Raw genomic sequence first — 14,858 nt, 5'->3', positions numbered from 1 at the left:
GTGTGTGTGTGTGTGTGTGTGTGTGTTTGTATGGTGGGTAAACCTACAATCAAAATAAGTTCCAATTCAAGCAGTCGGGCTTTGAACAGGCTCTGTGTTCCTCTGGACTCTCTGTAATCTGCATTTAAAGCCTGCACTATATTAAAAACTTTTTGTTCTCTGAGCTTTTGACAGGTCTACCCTTCATGAAAAGTTTTCTGGACATCTAGGTAATTATACTCACAGGGTTTCCTCAAACAACTAGAAAATGTAAAAACTGTGTAGAACTATAGAATGGTAGAGGCTAACAGACCACAGAGATTCTCTGCTGAGTTTTGCAAGCATTGTATTTTCTAGATAAGAAAACAATTTGAACTGCGTCCTAGCTCACAAAGCTAGTTAGTAGAGGTCCAGGAAGGGAGGCAGGCCTCTGGATTCTCAGCCCTGCTATCTTCTCCTACTCTAAAAATGTTGTCAATATAGCAGCAGCAGTAAATCACTAATACGTGTATGTTACTTTATAGAAAACACTCTCTGTTTCCCCAGGACTGGCTCCTTTTCAACTTGCACATCTCTGATTAAATGTTCCTCTTCACAGGGACCTTCCTTGACCACCCACTCGCAATCACTCTCCCTCCAAGCACCTTTGTTCCTTTCAACGTGGTTCTCACCACAGTTTTCACTGTCTTTATTTCTTTGTGTGGCCATTTTACAGCCTATTGGACTGTGAACACCATGAAGCAGGACCACGCCTGCTTTGGTCATGGTTGTAGCCCAGTGCAGATCACAGCACCCTTAACTTGTTAAACAAATGAATGAGCCAACGAAGAAATGTTGGACCTGAGCTCAAACCAGTAGCAAGTTTCTGTATAGCAACCCAGTCCCGAGATCCCAGATGGAGGCTATTATGGAGAAGACAGTAATAAATGAACCACCAATTGCAAGCACATGAATCAATTAAAACCCTGTTTACATTTCTTTGTGAAACATAATCACTTGGTGTTTGAATTAAGGTCAGGCTCATTGTTTACAGCCTCTTTTGCATGTCAAAAATTGATATGAATTCCACAAGCTTAAATTGTTAGATACCCAGGCAAAAGGCCTATCCTTTCTCATCCAGATGTGAGGAGCCAGAAGGTGCTAGTTCCCCTCATTTTTCCTCTGTAGAATCTGGAGAAGCTAAGCATCTTGTCCAATCAGAAGGAGGGTGCAGGCAGAGCAGGAAGCCTTTGGCCTTAGACTTGGCCTTGAACCCTGCTCCCCACTTACCTGCTTCATGAACTGTGCAGGTCACTTAAACTCCCTGACTTTGCTTTCTCATCTGCAAAGTGGGAATAACAGTGCCTCCTCCACTGCAGAGCTGATTACGAAAATCAAAGGGACCATATGTGTAAATGGGCCAGCCCTGGCACATCATAGCTGCTCAAAAACAGCATTTCTGCATTCCACCAAGAGTTACTGAGCACTGCCTCATTCCTGTTATGTTATCAAGGTCTCTCGGTTAAGGATTAGGGGACTTCCCACTACACCATCATCATAAACAAACAAACAAAAAAAAGAAGGCAGTTTTTCCTCTGAGTCAAAAATCACTATCTTTCACAAAAGAACTACAAACAAGACCCCCATTGATGAATTCTCCAGTTACTGTCATTGTTAAGCCACTTTAAATCTTTTTTGGAAGTAGCCAGCTGTTAATTATAAAAACATTATAAATTAGACTTGCCACTTATAAGCTGTGATAACCAACTTTATAGTGACAGAAAGAAATATTGTATCATAGCTATCTATAACAGCAATTGTTTTATCCAGTCTTTCGATATGCCAGACACTGTTCTATACGCTTAATATGTGTTAACTTGTTTAGTCCTCTCCACAGCACCATGAGACAGTTGTACTAATATTATCCCCTATTTCACTAGATGGGGAAACCAAGCCATAGAGAAGTTTAGTCACTATCGCAACGTCACACATCTAGGAGGTGACAGAGCCAAGATTCAGACCAGGGCAATTGGGCTCCAGAGTCTGGGTTCCAGATCACTACATGGGTAATCCCTCTGCGCCCAATTATTGAACTATACAGAACACCCCCACACATAGATATAACAGCACATAAGTCCTTTTAGATAGAACGGTGCCCCCTCTCCTACCACTTTTTCTGTCTTATTCCTACTCCTGTATTCATTGGAAAGAAAAGTAACTGGAAACATTGTGTTTAGGAGGAGTATAGGGAAAGAACCTACAGAACTGAAAATTAAATCTGGTTTGGTTTTGATTCGTTCTTTTGTTTGTGGCTTGCTGCTGTAACAAGAAGACCCACTGTCAATCACTAAGCTGGTGGGGTGGGGAGGAGTTGTTCCTCAGGAAGGAGAGGAAGGGGTTTCGGAGTCTGGGTGCTCCTGGCTCTCAGAGAGAGGGGACAGGCCTTTTGGGGTTTTAAGCTCAGGGATCTCCCTAATGGGCCATCAACACTCGCCAATGAACCACCCAGCTTGACTGGGAAAAAGGGACAGGATGAATGAGTGCTCTGCGGGCTTTGTTTGGGGAGATAATAAGAGCCTCAACCCTGTGGATCCCTAGGCAAAGGCCTGGGAAGGGGGCTGAGAAGGAAGATGAATAAGCCAGCTAAACGAGGGCTTCTGCTGTGAGGGGACCCCTAAGAAAAATGGCTGATCTGAGAGCCATGGGTCCCCTTTTCAAGTGAAGGGCTCTATGCAAAGTTGGCGTGTGGAGTGACCCACTAACATAGACCCCTGGGAGCATCAAAGGGCAGCAGCCCGAGTGCCCTGTGGCCCTATTGCATGTAAAAGTCTCCTCGGGGGCCGGCCAAGTGGCGCGATGGTTAAGAACTGGCTTGGGACGCCAGAGGGCCCTGTTCGGATCCCACATATGAGGGCCAGTGACACTGCCCTCTACAGCTAAGATGCTGAACAACAGCTCAACCTGGAGCTGGGCTGCCCTGGGTTGCTGGCGAAGGCGTAGGCTGCAGCCCCTGTGGCAGTGGGTTGCCATGGGCTACCGTATGTAGCCAGCAGCCAGCGTGAGCAGCCAGCAACCGCAGTGAGCTGCCATCCAGAAGCCGGCGACTGATCTGCCTTGCCTGGGAAGAGCTCAATGATGGTGCCAACTTGGGCCAGTGAAGCAATGTCCTCCACAACTAGACTGAAGAACAAAATGACAGCAACTTGTCTGTTCCCCTTCCCCCAATTCCCCAGCTCTGTTCCCATCCTCCCAATTCCCCAATAAAAAAATCTTAAAAAAAAAAAAGTCTCCTGGGCCGCATGGCAAAGGGCAATACTACTGGCCTAGCCACACAGGTCCAGACCCCTTGGCACTTGAGAATACTTGCTAAGGTAGACAGGTTGAGGTGAAATTGAAAAGAAGAAAGATATTATTCAGTGCCCTCAGTTTTGGACACCTCTCCAATACACTTTCAGGAGAGAATATTCTAGAAAACACTTATCTAATTATTCATGGAAGTTGAGGAGTTCTCTAGGCATAGGAAGAGAGGAAGGGGAACAGGTAAATATAGGTTTTTACTCAGGTCTCCCCTATTCCTTCCCCCTAACAAAGGGGGTCTGGGAAGGAACCATATGCTTTTTCCATTTAAATATTTCTGAAGTCTTCAATTTGGCAGGGTCCTTTCTGCTTGAGATATGTCTCCTTTTTCTGTATTTCCTCTGACTGGGGATAAAGGCTGTGTCTGTGTTAAAGGAGTATGAGGCATGGGAGGAAGGACCTGGGGAAAGAGGGAGCCTGCGAGCCTGGCCAGGGGCTGCCTTGTCTCTGTCCTGGGCAGGAGTGAGCGGCTCCAGCCAACTGGACACTGGCCACCCCTCCCCTCATTGCTATGCCTGCTGAGGGATGCCAGGCTGATAAGATTAGCTGGCACATCAGTGTCCCTGGGAAATTCCAAATGATGCAAACATGCATGAAAGAACTCAACGAGAACCATCTGAGGTTTCTATACATCCAGGCTGTGGAACAGCTCTGCTTCCATGAATCATATAGTTTATGCTGAGGTCTAGTTGTTGAGCTGGGACAGAGGCCAGAGTTTTCTTGGAGAGTCTACTCTAGAGCAGGGTTGGTCGTGAGCTACTTGACTCACAGACTTTGACAATGTGTGATCTGAGAGGGAGAGACTGCACCATTCTAGCCATGGTGGCACCCAGACTTGGGAGAAGTGGCCATCACTGAGGAAGAGTGAATTCACTTCTTGGGTTGCAACCAAGAAGTTGGTATCTGTAGCAGATGAGGTTCCAGAGAAAGTTCATATTTCTACCAACAATCTCTTCAAGGCAATCTAGTGTTTTTCTACCATGCACTTCAAATTTGTCCAGCCCAGACACTTACCCAATTCCAAAGCCACTTCCACATTTTTACATATTTGTTACAACTGCATCTCACTTCCCAGCACCAAAATCTGTATGAGTCAGTGTTCTCCAGAGAAACAGAACCAAAAGGAAATTATTTATATATATATATATATATATATATATATATATATATATATATATATATATATATATATGGAGAGAGACAGAGACAGACAAGAGACAGAGATTTATCTCAAGGAATCAGCTCTCATGATTGTGGGGGGTAGCAAGTTCAAAATCCAAAATGCACATTGGCAGACTGGTAATTCACGTAAGTTACTGTTGCAACTCTTGAGTCCAAAGGCTGGAAACTCAGGCAGGATCTCTATATTGGAGTCTGGAGTCAGAATTCCTTCCTTTTTGGGATATCTTAGTCTTTGTTGTGAAGGCCTTTAATTGATTAGATGAGGGCCACCCACATTATGGAGGTAATCTGCTTTACTCCAAGTTTACTAACTTAAGGTTAATCACATCTAAAAATGCCTTCACAGCAACATCTACACTGGTGTTTGACCAAGCATCTGGGCACCATAGCCTAGCCAAGCTGAAACATAAAATTAACCATCACAAATGCGTAGCCTTAAGGATGGCTCCTGAGGCTTGATCCTGTACAGTCCAGTGTGCATTAGTTAGGAGGCATCCTGGTTACCTGTTGCTGAGTCTCCGTGTAACAGAACCCTGTCTCTGGTGTGTTGTTGCCTCTACTTCAAGTGGCCCTTTCAAGCAAGGCAGCAGTAAGGGCTCCTGTAAGGAGAGTGCTGGGTCTCCAATGAGCGTACCAAACAGTTTGTGTAAACTATTTGAACCTGATAATAAAAAATTGCTTCATAAATTTCTGTATGAATGACCAAATTTGGCAGAAGACTTATGTTCTTTACAAACTGAAAGGAAAGCTGCAGGGGAATAGTTCACTCTTATTTACCTCAATTTTCTTTCAATAGCTTATTGTCAACTACCAAGAACCTACAAGCTGTGCATCGTGACCAAATTGACTTAGGTCACTTCATAATAATGGTGATATGTGGTTTCATTTTAGCCCAGGAACATTCACACGACTCACTCCCTCATTTCATTCAGGTCTTTCTGTTCAGATGTCATCCCTTCTGAGCAGCCTTCCTTGATAAATCTAACTAAATTCAGTGGAAACACACACATATGCCATCATCTATCGCTATGTCCAAATCCTGGTTCGTCTTTCTTATTGACACTTATCAAACCTGAATTATATTTAACAATTTGCTTATGTGTTTTTGTTTTTCTCCTCTACCAGTATGTTAACATCGTTAGGGAAGATACCGTGATCACTGCTATATCCCTAGAGCATGGAACCATACTGGGCATATATTAAAAGTTAATTATTAGGTGTTGATTGAACACATTAATGGGCCTATGCAAAAAATCTACCTCTGTCAGGTGGAAGCTATGAGGCACAAAAGAGGTGGTTTAAAATAAAAGGCCAGGGGGTGGCCAGGTGGTTCAGTTGGTGAGAGTGTGTGCGCTTAACAACAAGGTTTCTGGTTTGACTCCCGCATGGGGTGGTGGGCTGCGCCCTCTGCAATTAGATTGAAAATGGCTACTGGACTTAGAGCTGAGCTGTGCCCTTCTCAACTAAGATTGAAAGTCAACAACTTGACTTCGATCTGATTATATATTATTATATATAATAAATAAAATAAATTAAGAGGCCAAAAACTGTATTTTGATCCTGTAGCTCTGCCTTGCCACCCTCATCTGCTGCCACTCTCCCCCTCTGCACACCTTGATTCCCAGTCTTTCACATAAGCTCACCTAGGTTTAGTTTCTGGTCCCCAAGAAACAGTTCATCTGACCAACCCAATTGTATGAGAAATTCAGCAAATATTGTTTCTATGTCAACTGATATGTTTTGACTCATCGTAGCTCAGTTGGTGTGCCTCTACAAAAACACTGAAATACAGTGACAGGTTGTTAATTAAAAGGACAGGGCCTGGGGAGTGGGGGTGGCTGCTAAGCAGAAAGAGTGTGCTAAGTATACTAGTAATGCAAACAGAACCCTTGAAGATGGTTTCAGGCAACACAGAAGGACACTCTGTTTTCAAACATTGCTCAAGTAGATAAGAAACTACTACTTACCTACCAAAAAACTGCTATGTCAAATACTAATCATTCTTCATTAAAGCAATTCTGCTGAGTTTCTATACCAGGCAGCAGTTTGCTAATCTAGTTGTAGCACATATTTGGAAAAAAAAAAAAAAAGAAAAGAAAAGAAATGTATCTCTCACTAGATATCTCTTCCCAGAACTAGTTTGAATAGTTTTAATTTTCAACAACCACAAAAACAATAGCAACATGGGTGACTCAATTAGTAGTAGTGAGGACAGTAGTGGTGGCAGTGGTGGTTTTGGTGGTGATGGGTGGTAATGGTGATGATGGGTGGTGATGGTGGTGGTGATGGTGGTGGTGGTGGTGGTGATGGTGGTGGTGGTGGTTTTGGTGGAGACGGTGGTGTTAGTGGTGGTGGTGATGGTGATGGTGGTTATGGTGGTGATGGTGATGGTGGTGGTCGTCGTCATCATGGTGATGGTAATGATGCTGGTGGCGGTGATGATGGTGGTGGTGGTGACAGTTATGACAGTGATTGTATTGATGGTGATGATGGTGGTAGAGTAATAACAACTAACACCACTAAAGCCCTTTCCATGGGTCACAGGCCCTTTGAGAGATGAACTGCTGAGGATTCTCCTTCCACCAGGTCTGGCTTCAGTCTTCTCTCTCCATAAGTTCAGATTTCATAGCATGTGTTGGTATTGGCAGCTGTGCAGGGTTTACCTTCTGTCAATAAGAACAGGTCCTAGCCTTTGTTGAGCTTAGATTTAGAGAAATGTTGCCATCTAGTGCCCCACAGGAGTTTTAACTCTTTAAGCCATAAACCAATATCCCCTCTGCCTAGTCCCCCGCACCCCACCACCCAGATAAGCAGTCAGGTACACCACAGACCAAAATTGGTGAACAATGCCCCTTTACCTACAGTAGGAACCATGCAAATGTCTCAGAAATTATTTTAAATCTCTTTTGTCTTTATAAAATGTACAAAGAGAAAGAGCTAGACAGAGGCAAAGGAACAGCAATAGGATTAAGATTTGGTAATGAGTTAACAGTGTGTGTAGCATATTAAACTCAGTGAGAAATGGGGAAAAGACATTAAGGAGAGTTCTAGATACAACCATGAAATAAGTGAAGGGAGTCATTGGCATTGCCTTCACTTGAACTTTGGGTCACCTCCTTTCTGAACCTCTCATACCCCACGAGGTCCACCAAGCAGTGAACCTTTCTTCCCTCAACCACCTAAAGCCCCCCATGTGTTCTCCCAAGTCTGTCCTCTGCTTTCTGAAGTACCTGCTGGCTCAACCCATCAGCTACTTTGTACTCTGTGTTTTTTGACCCTTCCCTTCAAGTGAAAGATGTACTTTTAATGGAAACCTTCAATGACTTAACAGTGATCAGTCAATCTATAGAGCGGCAAGCCAGGCTGGTGGGGGAGCTGTTTTGAACAGGAAGCGTTCTGCAGCATCTCTCAAACCCCGGGTCAACTCAGACTTCAACCATGATTTTGTTTTTCATGGAGTATATATCTTGATTTAGATTTATGTATTCATTTGTTTAAAGCCAGTATCCCCAACTAGTCTGTCAGTCAGCTCCATGGGGTGGGGATCAGGTCTGTTTTGGTCACTGCTGAATGCCCAGTGCTTAGCACAGGGCCTGGCACACAGGCATGCTCTGACAAATGCTGGAGAGAAAAGCACATTTTTAGTGCTATTTGGTGTCGGGAATGGAGACTGAGAAGTGTGGCATGTGATACCAGAACTGTCTCATCAGAAGGGACACGAGACTTTGTCCAGTGTCACGATTCTCAAATTCTTCAACCCCAGAGCCCTTGCTTCATGTAAAATCTTAAGCTAGAGCCCCCTCCCTTTCCTAAAGAGAGCTCCTTTCATTATCTCCGCTGGGCCCAGACAAGCCTTTAAAAGGTTCTCAGCAGCACAGTTTGAAAAACAGCCAATCCATGAATATATAAATATATATATATATATATATATATGTATATTACAGTTGACATTCAATATTATTCAGCTTCAGGTGTACAGTGCATTGGTCAGGCATCTACACAGTCCATGAAGGGGACTCCCTAATAAAGCAAGTGCCCATCTGACACCCTACAAAATCTTTACATTATTGATTTTATTCCCCAAACTGTCTTTCATATCCCCTTGGCAATGTATTGGGTTGTTGGAAAAGTCATGATGTATTTTTTCTGTTTCTCGTTGCAAAAATGCATCATGACTTTTCCGACAACCCAATATATAGTCATGGGATGTGGAGAACAGCATAGGGAATAGAGCCAATGGAATTGTAACAGCTATATACAATGTCAGAGGGGCAGTAGCCTGGGGGAGGGTGGTTATCACTTTGTGAGGGGTGTAAATGTCTATTACATTGTTTTGTACACCTGAAATGAATTTTTAAAAACTGTATTAAAATTGTAATACTCAATATATACCGATAAGAAAAAAGAAAAGAAAAACAGCCAATCCAGTCCCTTCATTTACAGAAAAAGAAATGCATGGAAAGCAGAAAAATGTGGAAAGGTGACTAAGGTAAGAGACAGAAGACACAAAAAGAGTATGCCAGAGTAGGAAATTGCTTTGTCATATTTCCCCATTACAGCTCTTCACTGTAATTCAAGATTTGTTCCCCCTCATCCAGGAATCCACTGTGAGAAACACCAGCCTGGCCTGGAAACAAAAGAGGCCTAGAGAGAATGTCAGAGGCCTGGTGTGAAAGATGACCGTGCAGCTAAGGAGGTGTCTTTGGGACACGGGTGATTAAGAGGGTGTGGACATTGTAAAGGGTCTGTCTGGGGAACAGCAGTCCGTTGAGACATTAAGGACAAACGCTTTTCTGTCCTTAACCACCTGTGAGGCACTGCTTTTCCGAGCAGCCCTAATTATAAATCCTTGTCCTGCTAAGATGGGTCCAGTTGGCAGCATTCGAGATCTGCCTTGTGTCTTAACTATTTCTCAGTTGGTTTAGGTTTGGCAAAACCCCAAATGCATTTTGCCAAGTACTCTTTCCCTTAATTTCTAATCCCCTGAGTGGCTTAAGGGAAATTTCATCCATATGTTTCTGAGTAATTTACTGTGAACTCATCTTTTGGTAAAAGAAATATGTTCTCAAGCCAGCATAGACCAGAGAAGAGCAAAATTTTAGACAAAAACAGGTCATGCTTTCTTTTGGGAAGAATTTCCTGAGTTTTCTGAGTACACGAAGGATGGAAGGAGAACAATATTTCCTGTTCTCATATCCTTTCCTTTTCTACATGTCCTTTCTTAAGGCTTACTTGAAACCTTTCTTTCTCCATTGTTTATGACTGGTGAAAGCCATATTTGCATCTGGATCCAAACAAACTCTATGGGTTTGTAATTTTAGACACAAATTCTCATTTTTAACTTACTCTGGAAAGAAACAGTTATTTAATACATACTACATGGCAATTGCAGCTCAGCATATTGGAAGGTTATCCTCATATATAAAGAATCTGAGACCAAAAAAATTAAGTAACTAGGAAGGGCATGTACTTAATAACGGGCAAAGTCAGAATTCAAATCTAGGGCTGTGTGACTCCCAAGTTCACATTCTTTCCACCTGTTCCTGCTCATTCTCAAGCACAGGGGGAAGACCCAACGCATCCTAGTTGACAATCATCATGGAGTTAATCATGGACTCTGGCCAGGGTTTTGTTTGTTTGTGTAAAGTCAACAGGAACTAGGCTTGACATTACTACAAAATAGTTATCCTCTTTCTTTGTTGCCTCAGGAGAGTTTGGGACCCACCAGACTCACTGTGGCAAGGCGTCATACATAGAAATTGTCAGTCTTGGAAGTGAAGTCTTTGATGTTACTAATAAAGATGAGCCTCCAGGTATAACTATCAGCTGACAGGAATTATAGGTAATAGAGGAACATGTTAAACAGTACCAGGATAATACAATCAGCAAAATCAATGGTGAAAATTCTACAAGGTAAAGAGCCCAGTTTCTTCAATAAATAGATGGCAAGGGGAATTAAAAAAAGAGGGCCAGAAGGTCTATAGATTAGGAAAGACAAGAGACATTTCAACTGAATGCAGTGTGTAGATCTTATTTAGGTCCTGATTTGAGCAAGAATAAAGGAAATCATGAGGTAATCAGGGAAGTTTGAGCACCACTTGAATACTTTATAGTCTTAAATTACTGTTATTTTTTAGATGTGATGATGGTATTGTGATTATGTTAAAAAGAGAAACATAGATTTTATCTCTTAGAGGTACTGCTGAAGTATTTACAGATGAAACAATATGATGATGCCTTGAACTTGTTGTTAAGTACCCTGAGGTGGGGTGGGGAGGACAGTGGGAATGCGGTGGGAGGGACAGATTAAAGGAGATTGACCATGTGTAAACATCCAGTGATGCAAGGAGATAGGTACAAAGGGCTCACTGTATTAGTCAGACAGACACTTCCATGTTTAAAAGTGTCCATAATAAAAACATTAAAATTATTATCATCAAAATTATTCTACTTAATTCAAATCTCCCCTGTTATTTCACACTTGCATCTTAATCTTTACAATGAGTCTACGAGGTCTGACATGAACATGCTATGGATTTTTGTGGTGGTAGCGGTGGTTTAAAAGAAGAAAAAGAAGGAGGGAAGGAAGGAGTAAAGGGAGGGAGGAAGGAAAGAAAGAAGGAAGGAAGAAAAGGAGAGAGGGAGGAATCAAAGGGAAAGAAAAGGAAAGGAAGGAAAGCTGAGCCAATGGAGGAGAACGAAAGTTACGAAGAGAGCCAAGTTTCTGAACAGTCAAGTCCCCAAATGCACAGAATTCACATGAACTCAAACTTGGCCTCTTCGACATTCCAGTTGTCGAGCTGAATTGTAGGCCTGAGCTGCAGTGCCAGAACTCTTCAAAGGTAAATAGCACTTCACCTCAGCTTTTGTCGCTGACTCCATGGAGTTGCCCTTAATGTTGACATTTTTAAAGCTGCTCTGACTAATCTGCACCATGAAGTATATTGGATAGCAAAAGGCAGACATACTTTTGAGAGAGTTTCTTTCTTTTTTTAAAATAATTCCCAGATATTTTGCTTCCTGGATGGAGTTATTGACGAAACAATTTTGAGTGATCTCAAGCTGATGGTAAAGTGAATGCATGCCCCTTCTCTAGCATCACATGAAAATGAGTATAAGAGCTTTAAATTAAGTTGTATGACATCACATATTTTCTTTTGCAACTTTTTAAACATACATTTTCTAATACACACAAAGAGAGTGCATGATATGACAAGCTCCCATGGCATCCAATGCCAGCAGTTGTCAATAGCCAATTTGTTTTGTCTACGTTTTTCCTTACCCCACCCCTGGTGAATTATTTTAAAACAAATTCCAAGCATCATTTTCGTTCCATCCGTAGAACTTCTGTATACATCACTTCTTTTAATTTCAGATTCATGGGATTAATAGATGAACCTCACACTGATTTGCAGAGTGAAGACTCCACCCAGAGATAGCCAGAGACTTGCGGATTTAGAGGTACCAGGAGACAGACGGCAGTTGGCGGAGGCTGCGAGGAAGAAAGGCAAGGTTCTCTGAGTCAACACTGAGAATGACAGGTTAGAAGCCCAAAGCCATGCATGAGGGCTGCACTTTCAAGGAGGGGACTTCCCTATCTAATGTCAAAATGGGAGAAGAGCTGGTTATGGAGAACAGGGAGGGCCTAGCGATCACCGCGTGGGCAGTGTGATGTTATCACCCAAGAACTGCCAGGGAGGGCGCTGAGCCAGGAGAGTCTGGGAGACTAAAACTTGTTGACTTGAATTTTCAAAACGTTTAATTCCTCCCAATTTGATAGAAACCTTTCTAAACTGTATTACACACTTCTCTGCCTCCTTAAGGACAGAAGTACAGGGAACATTTAGCCTTTTCTTGATGACTTAAAGGCATTAGCATCAAGGAGAGTTTTGTGTTGACTTCAAATATGGTCATGCCTCCAGAGACTGAGAATTATTTTTCATATGTGCTCCTAAACTAAATGGCCTCCAGGTTTTTCTATCGTTTTTATTTTAATAGGTTAAGGTGAAGGCGGAAGAGATTGTCTCTTCTCTCCCATTGGCTGTCCCTTTTTACAGCTACCAATGTACCTGACCGTAAGAGGACCTCTGGTTTGCTTCTAGCTTGGTGCTTCAATCCAGGCGGTGGGGATTGTCACATCTATGCCTCAGGTAAGAGTAAATTGACAATGTGTGGGAATCCAAGGAGCTCAGCTCTGAGTAAAGTATATGGATTGTGTGACATCTGTTTTGTGTCTTCAGAGTCTCTTTGTGACTCACTGTTTAGTTATTAGCTGAGTCCTGAGCAGTTAAGCTGAATCCCTGGGTCTTGGTGGGAGAGACTTTAGAATGGAAAGAGTCATTTGTAAAAGTACGTTTCATTCAAAAGAAGTATATCTAACAAAAGAGACACAGAACTTAACTTTAAATAAGAACACATTCAACTACATCAAGATCAGTTAAATCTAGGAGCAAAAAAATGCCTATCCGATGAAGCCAATGAAAGATGTCTTCTCGAAACATAATAGGGACCTTTGCATATAGAGAAGAGGGCAAAGCCAGAGGGCCTAACTCCCCACACACCTGCTGCATGTCTCAGGTGCTGCAAGAAGAGCAGGTTATCTTTCCAGTTAGTGCACTGACAATTCCCTGGCTCAGCAAGGAGACCCTGTGTTTTAGATTTAATTTTGACCAACAAGGAGCTGTAGTTGGTGTGCTAGAAATGAGAGACATCTTAGGTAAGATGCTCATGGTGTTCTGGGGTTCCTAATTACAGGAGATTGGAATGCAGGGTGCTTGCAGAAAAGGGGCCTGGGTATCAGGAAATAAGGTTTTTCATAGAAGACGTGCTATGAACTGAGGCTCCATAGCATTGCCTTGGAACCCTCACCGTGCAGCAAAGTCATTTAGGGAACGTTTTTGTTCATTGAATTTCCCTGGTTGAGTTATAATTTATGTAAGTTGAATGTACAGATATAAATGTACAACATTTAAGATCTCACTTTGAAAATAAGTTTGGACAAATGCATAAATCCACACCACTATCAAAATATAGGACCTGTCTTTCACCCCACAAAGATCCCTCTTGAACTTCCCAGTCACTCACAGAGCCCCCCATTCCTAGAGGCAAACTCCGTTCTGATTCCTTTCTCCATATCTTAGTTTTGCTTCTTCTAGAATTTCATATAAATGAATCACACAGTGGGGACTCTTTTGTGCATGGATTCTTTCACTCAGCATCATGGTTTTGAGGCCCATCCATGCTGCCATGGGAATCAGTGGTTCTCTCCTTTTCTGTTACTGAGTAGCATCTTACTGTATGGATGTACCATAATTTGTTCATCCATTCCCTAGCTGAGGGACATTTATATTTTTTCCAGTTTGGAGTTATTATTAATGAGTCTGCTAAGCCTTTTAGTGTACATCTTTTCATTTCTCTTGGATAAAACCCTAGAAGTAGTGCTTTTGTCATTGGGTAGGTATATGCATTCTTTATGGGAAGCTGCCAGACTAATTTCTGAAGCGGTCACACCATTTTGTTTTCCAAGCAGACATGAATGAGAGTTCTAGTTGTGCTGCATCCTCATGTGGTCAGGGTTTTTTTTGTTTATTTGTTTTGGTTTTGGGTTTTCTTTTTTCTTTTAGCCACTAGTGGGTGTATCGTTTGGGTTTTAATTTTCATTTCCCTGATGACTTGATGTTGTTTACTTCCATGTGCTTATTGGCCATTTATATATTTTCCTTTGTGAAGTGCCTATTCAAGCTTTTTGGTCCAACTTTCAATTGGGCTGTTTGTCTTTTTATTACTGAGTTTCAGGAATGGCTAAGATAATGCTGGACAAGTCCTAAGTCAGATACACGAGTATGTATGTCAAATATTTTCTCCTAATCTGTGACTTGTTTCTTTTTCTTAACAGTATCTTTTCATGGCCAAAAGTTTTTAATATTGATAAAGTCCATTTTAACACTATTTTTTCTTCTATGGTTATCTGCAGAACCTAAAAACAAATAAGCAAACAAACAAAAACTTATGTCTGGGCTCTGCCCTAGAGATTTGGTTCAATTGGTCTGTGCTGGGCCAAACATGGGTGATTTATAAAGGTTGTTTGAGTCCTTCTAATGTGCAGCCAGGGTTGAGAACCCCAGCACTAAAAGAAAATATGACTTGAAATATAGAGGGCTCTAAAAAATGAAGCTCTGAAAATATAATAAGGCGTAACTTAAATGAACATCAACGAGGTACCTAAAGCCCCTCTGTGTCAGCACAGGGAACATTTCAATGAGGAGGCAGAGCAAGAAGCATGAAAGAAGAACCGGTCAGGACAGAGAAGCTATGGTGCTGTTACTGCTCGGGCCTCGGGCCTGTGAAACACTCAGCAAAAA

This window comes from Hipposideros armiger, unplaced genomic scaffold, assembly GCF_001890085.2.
Source record: "Hipposideros armiger isolate ML-2016 unplaced genomic scaffold, ASM189008v1 scaffold_312, whole genome shotgun sequence".
In the NCBI taxonomy this organism is placed as follows: domain Eukaryota; kingdom Metazoa; phylum Chordata; class Mammalia; order Chiroptera; family Hipposideridae; genus Hipposideros; species Hipposideros armiger.
This window is presented reverse-complemented; position numbering follows the sequence as displayed.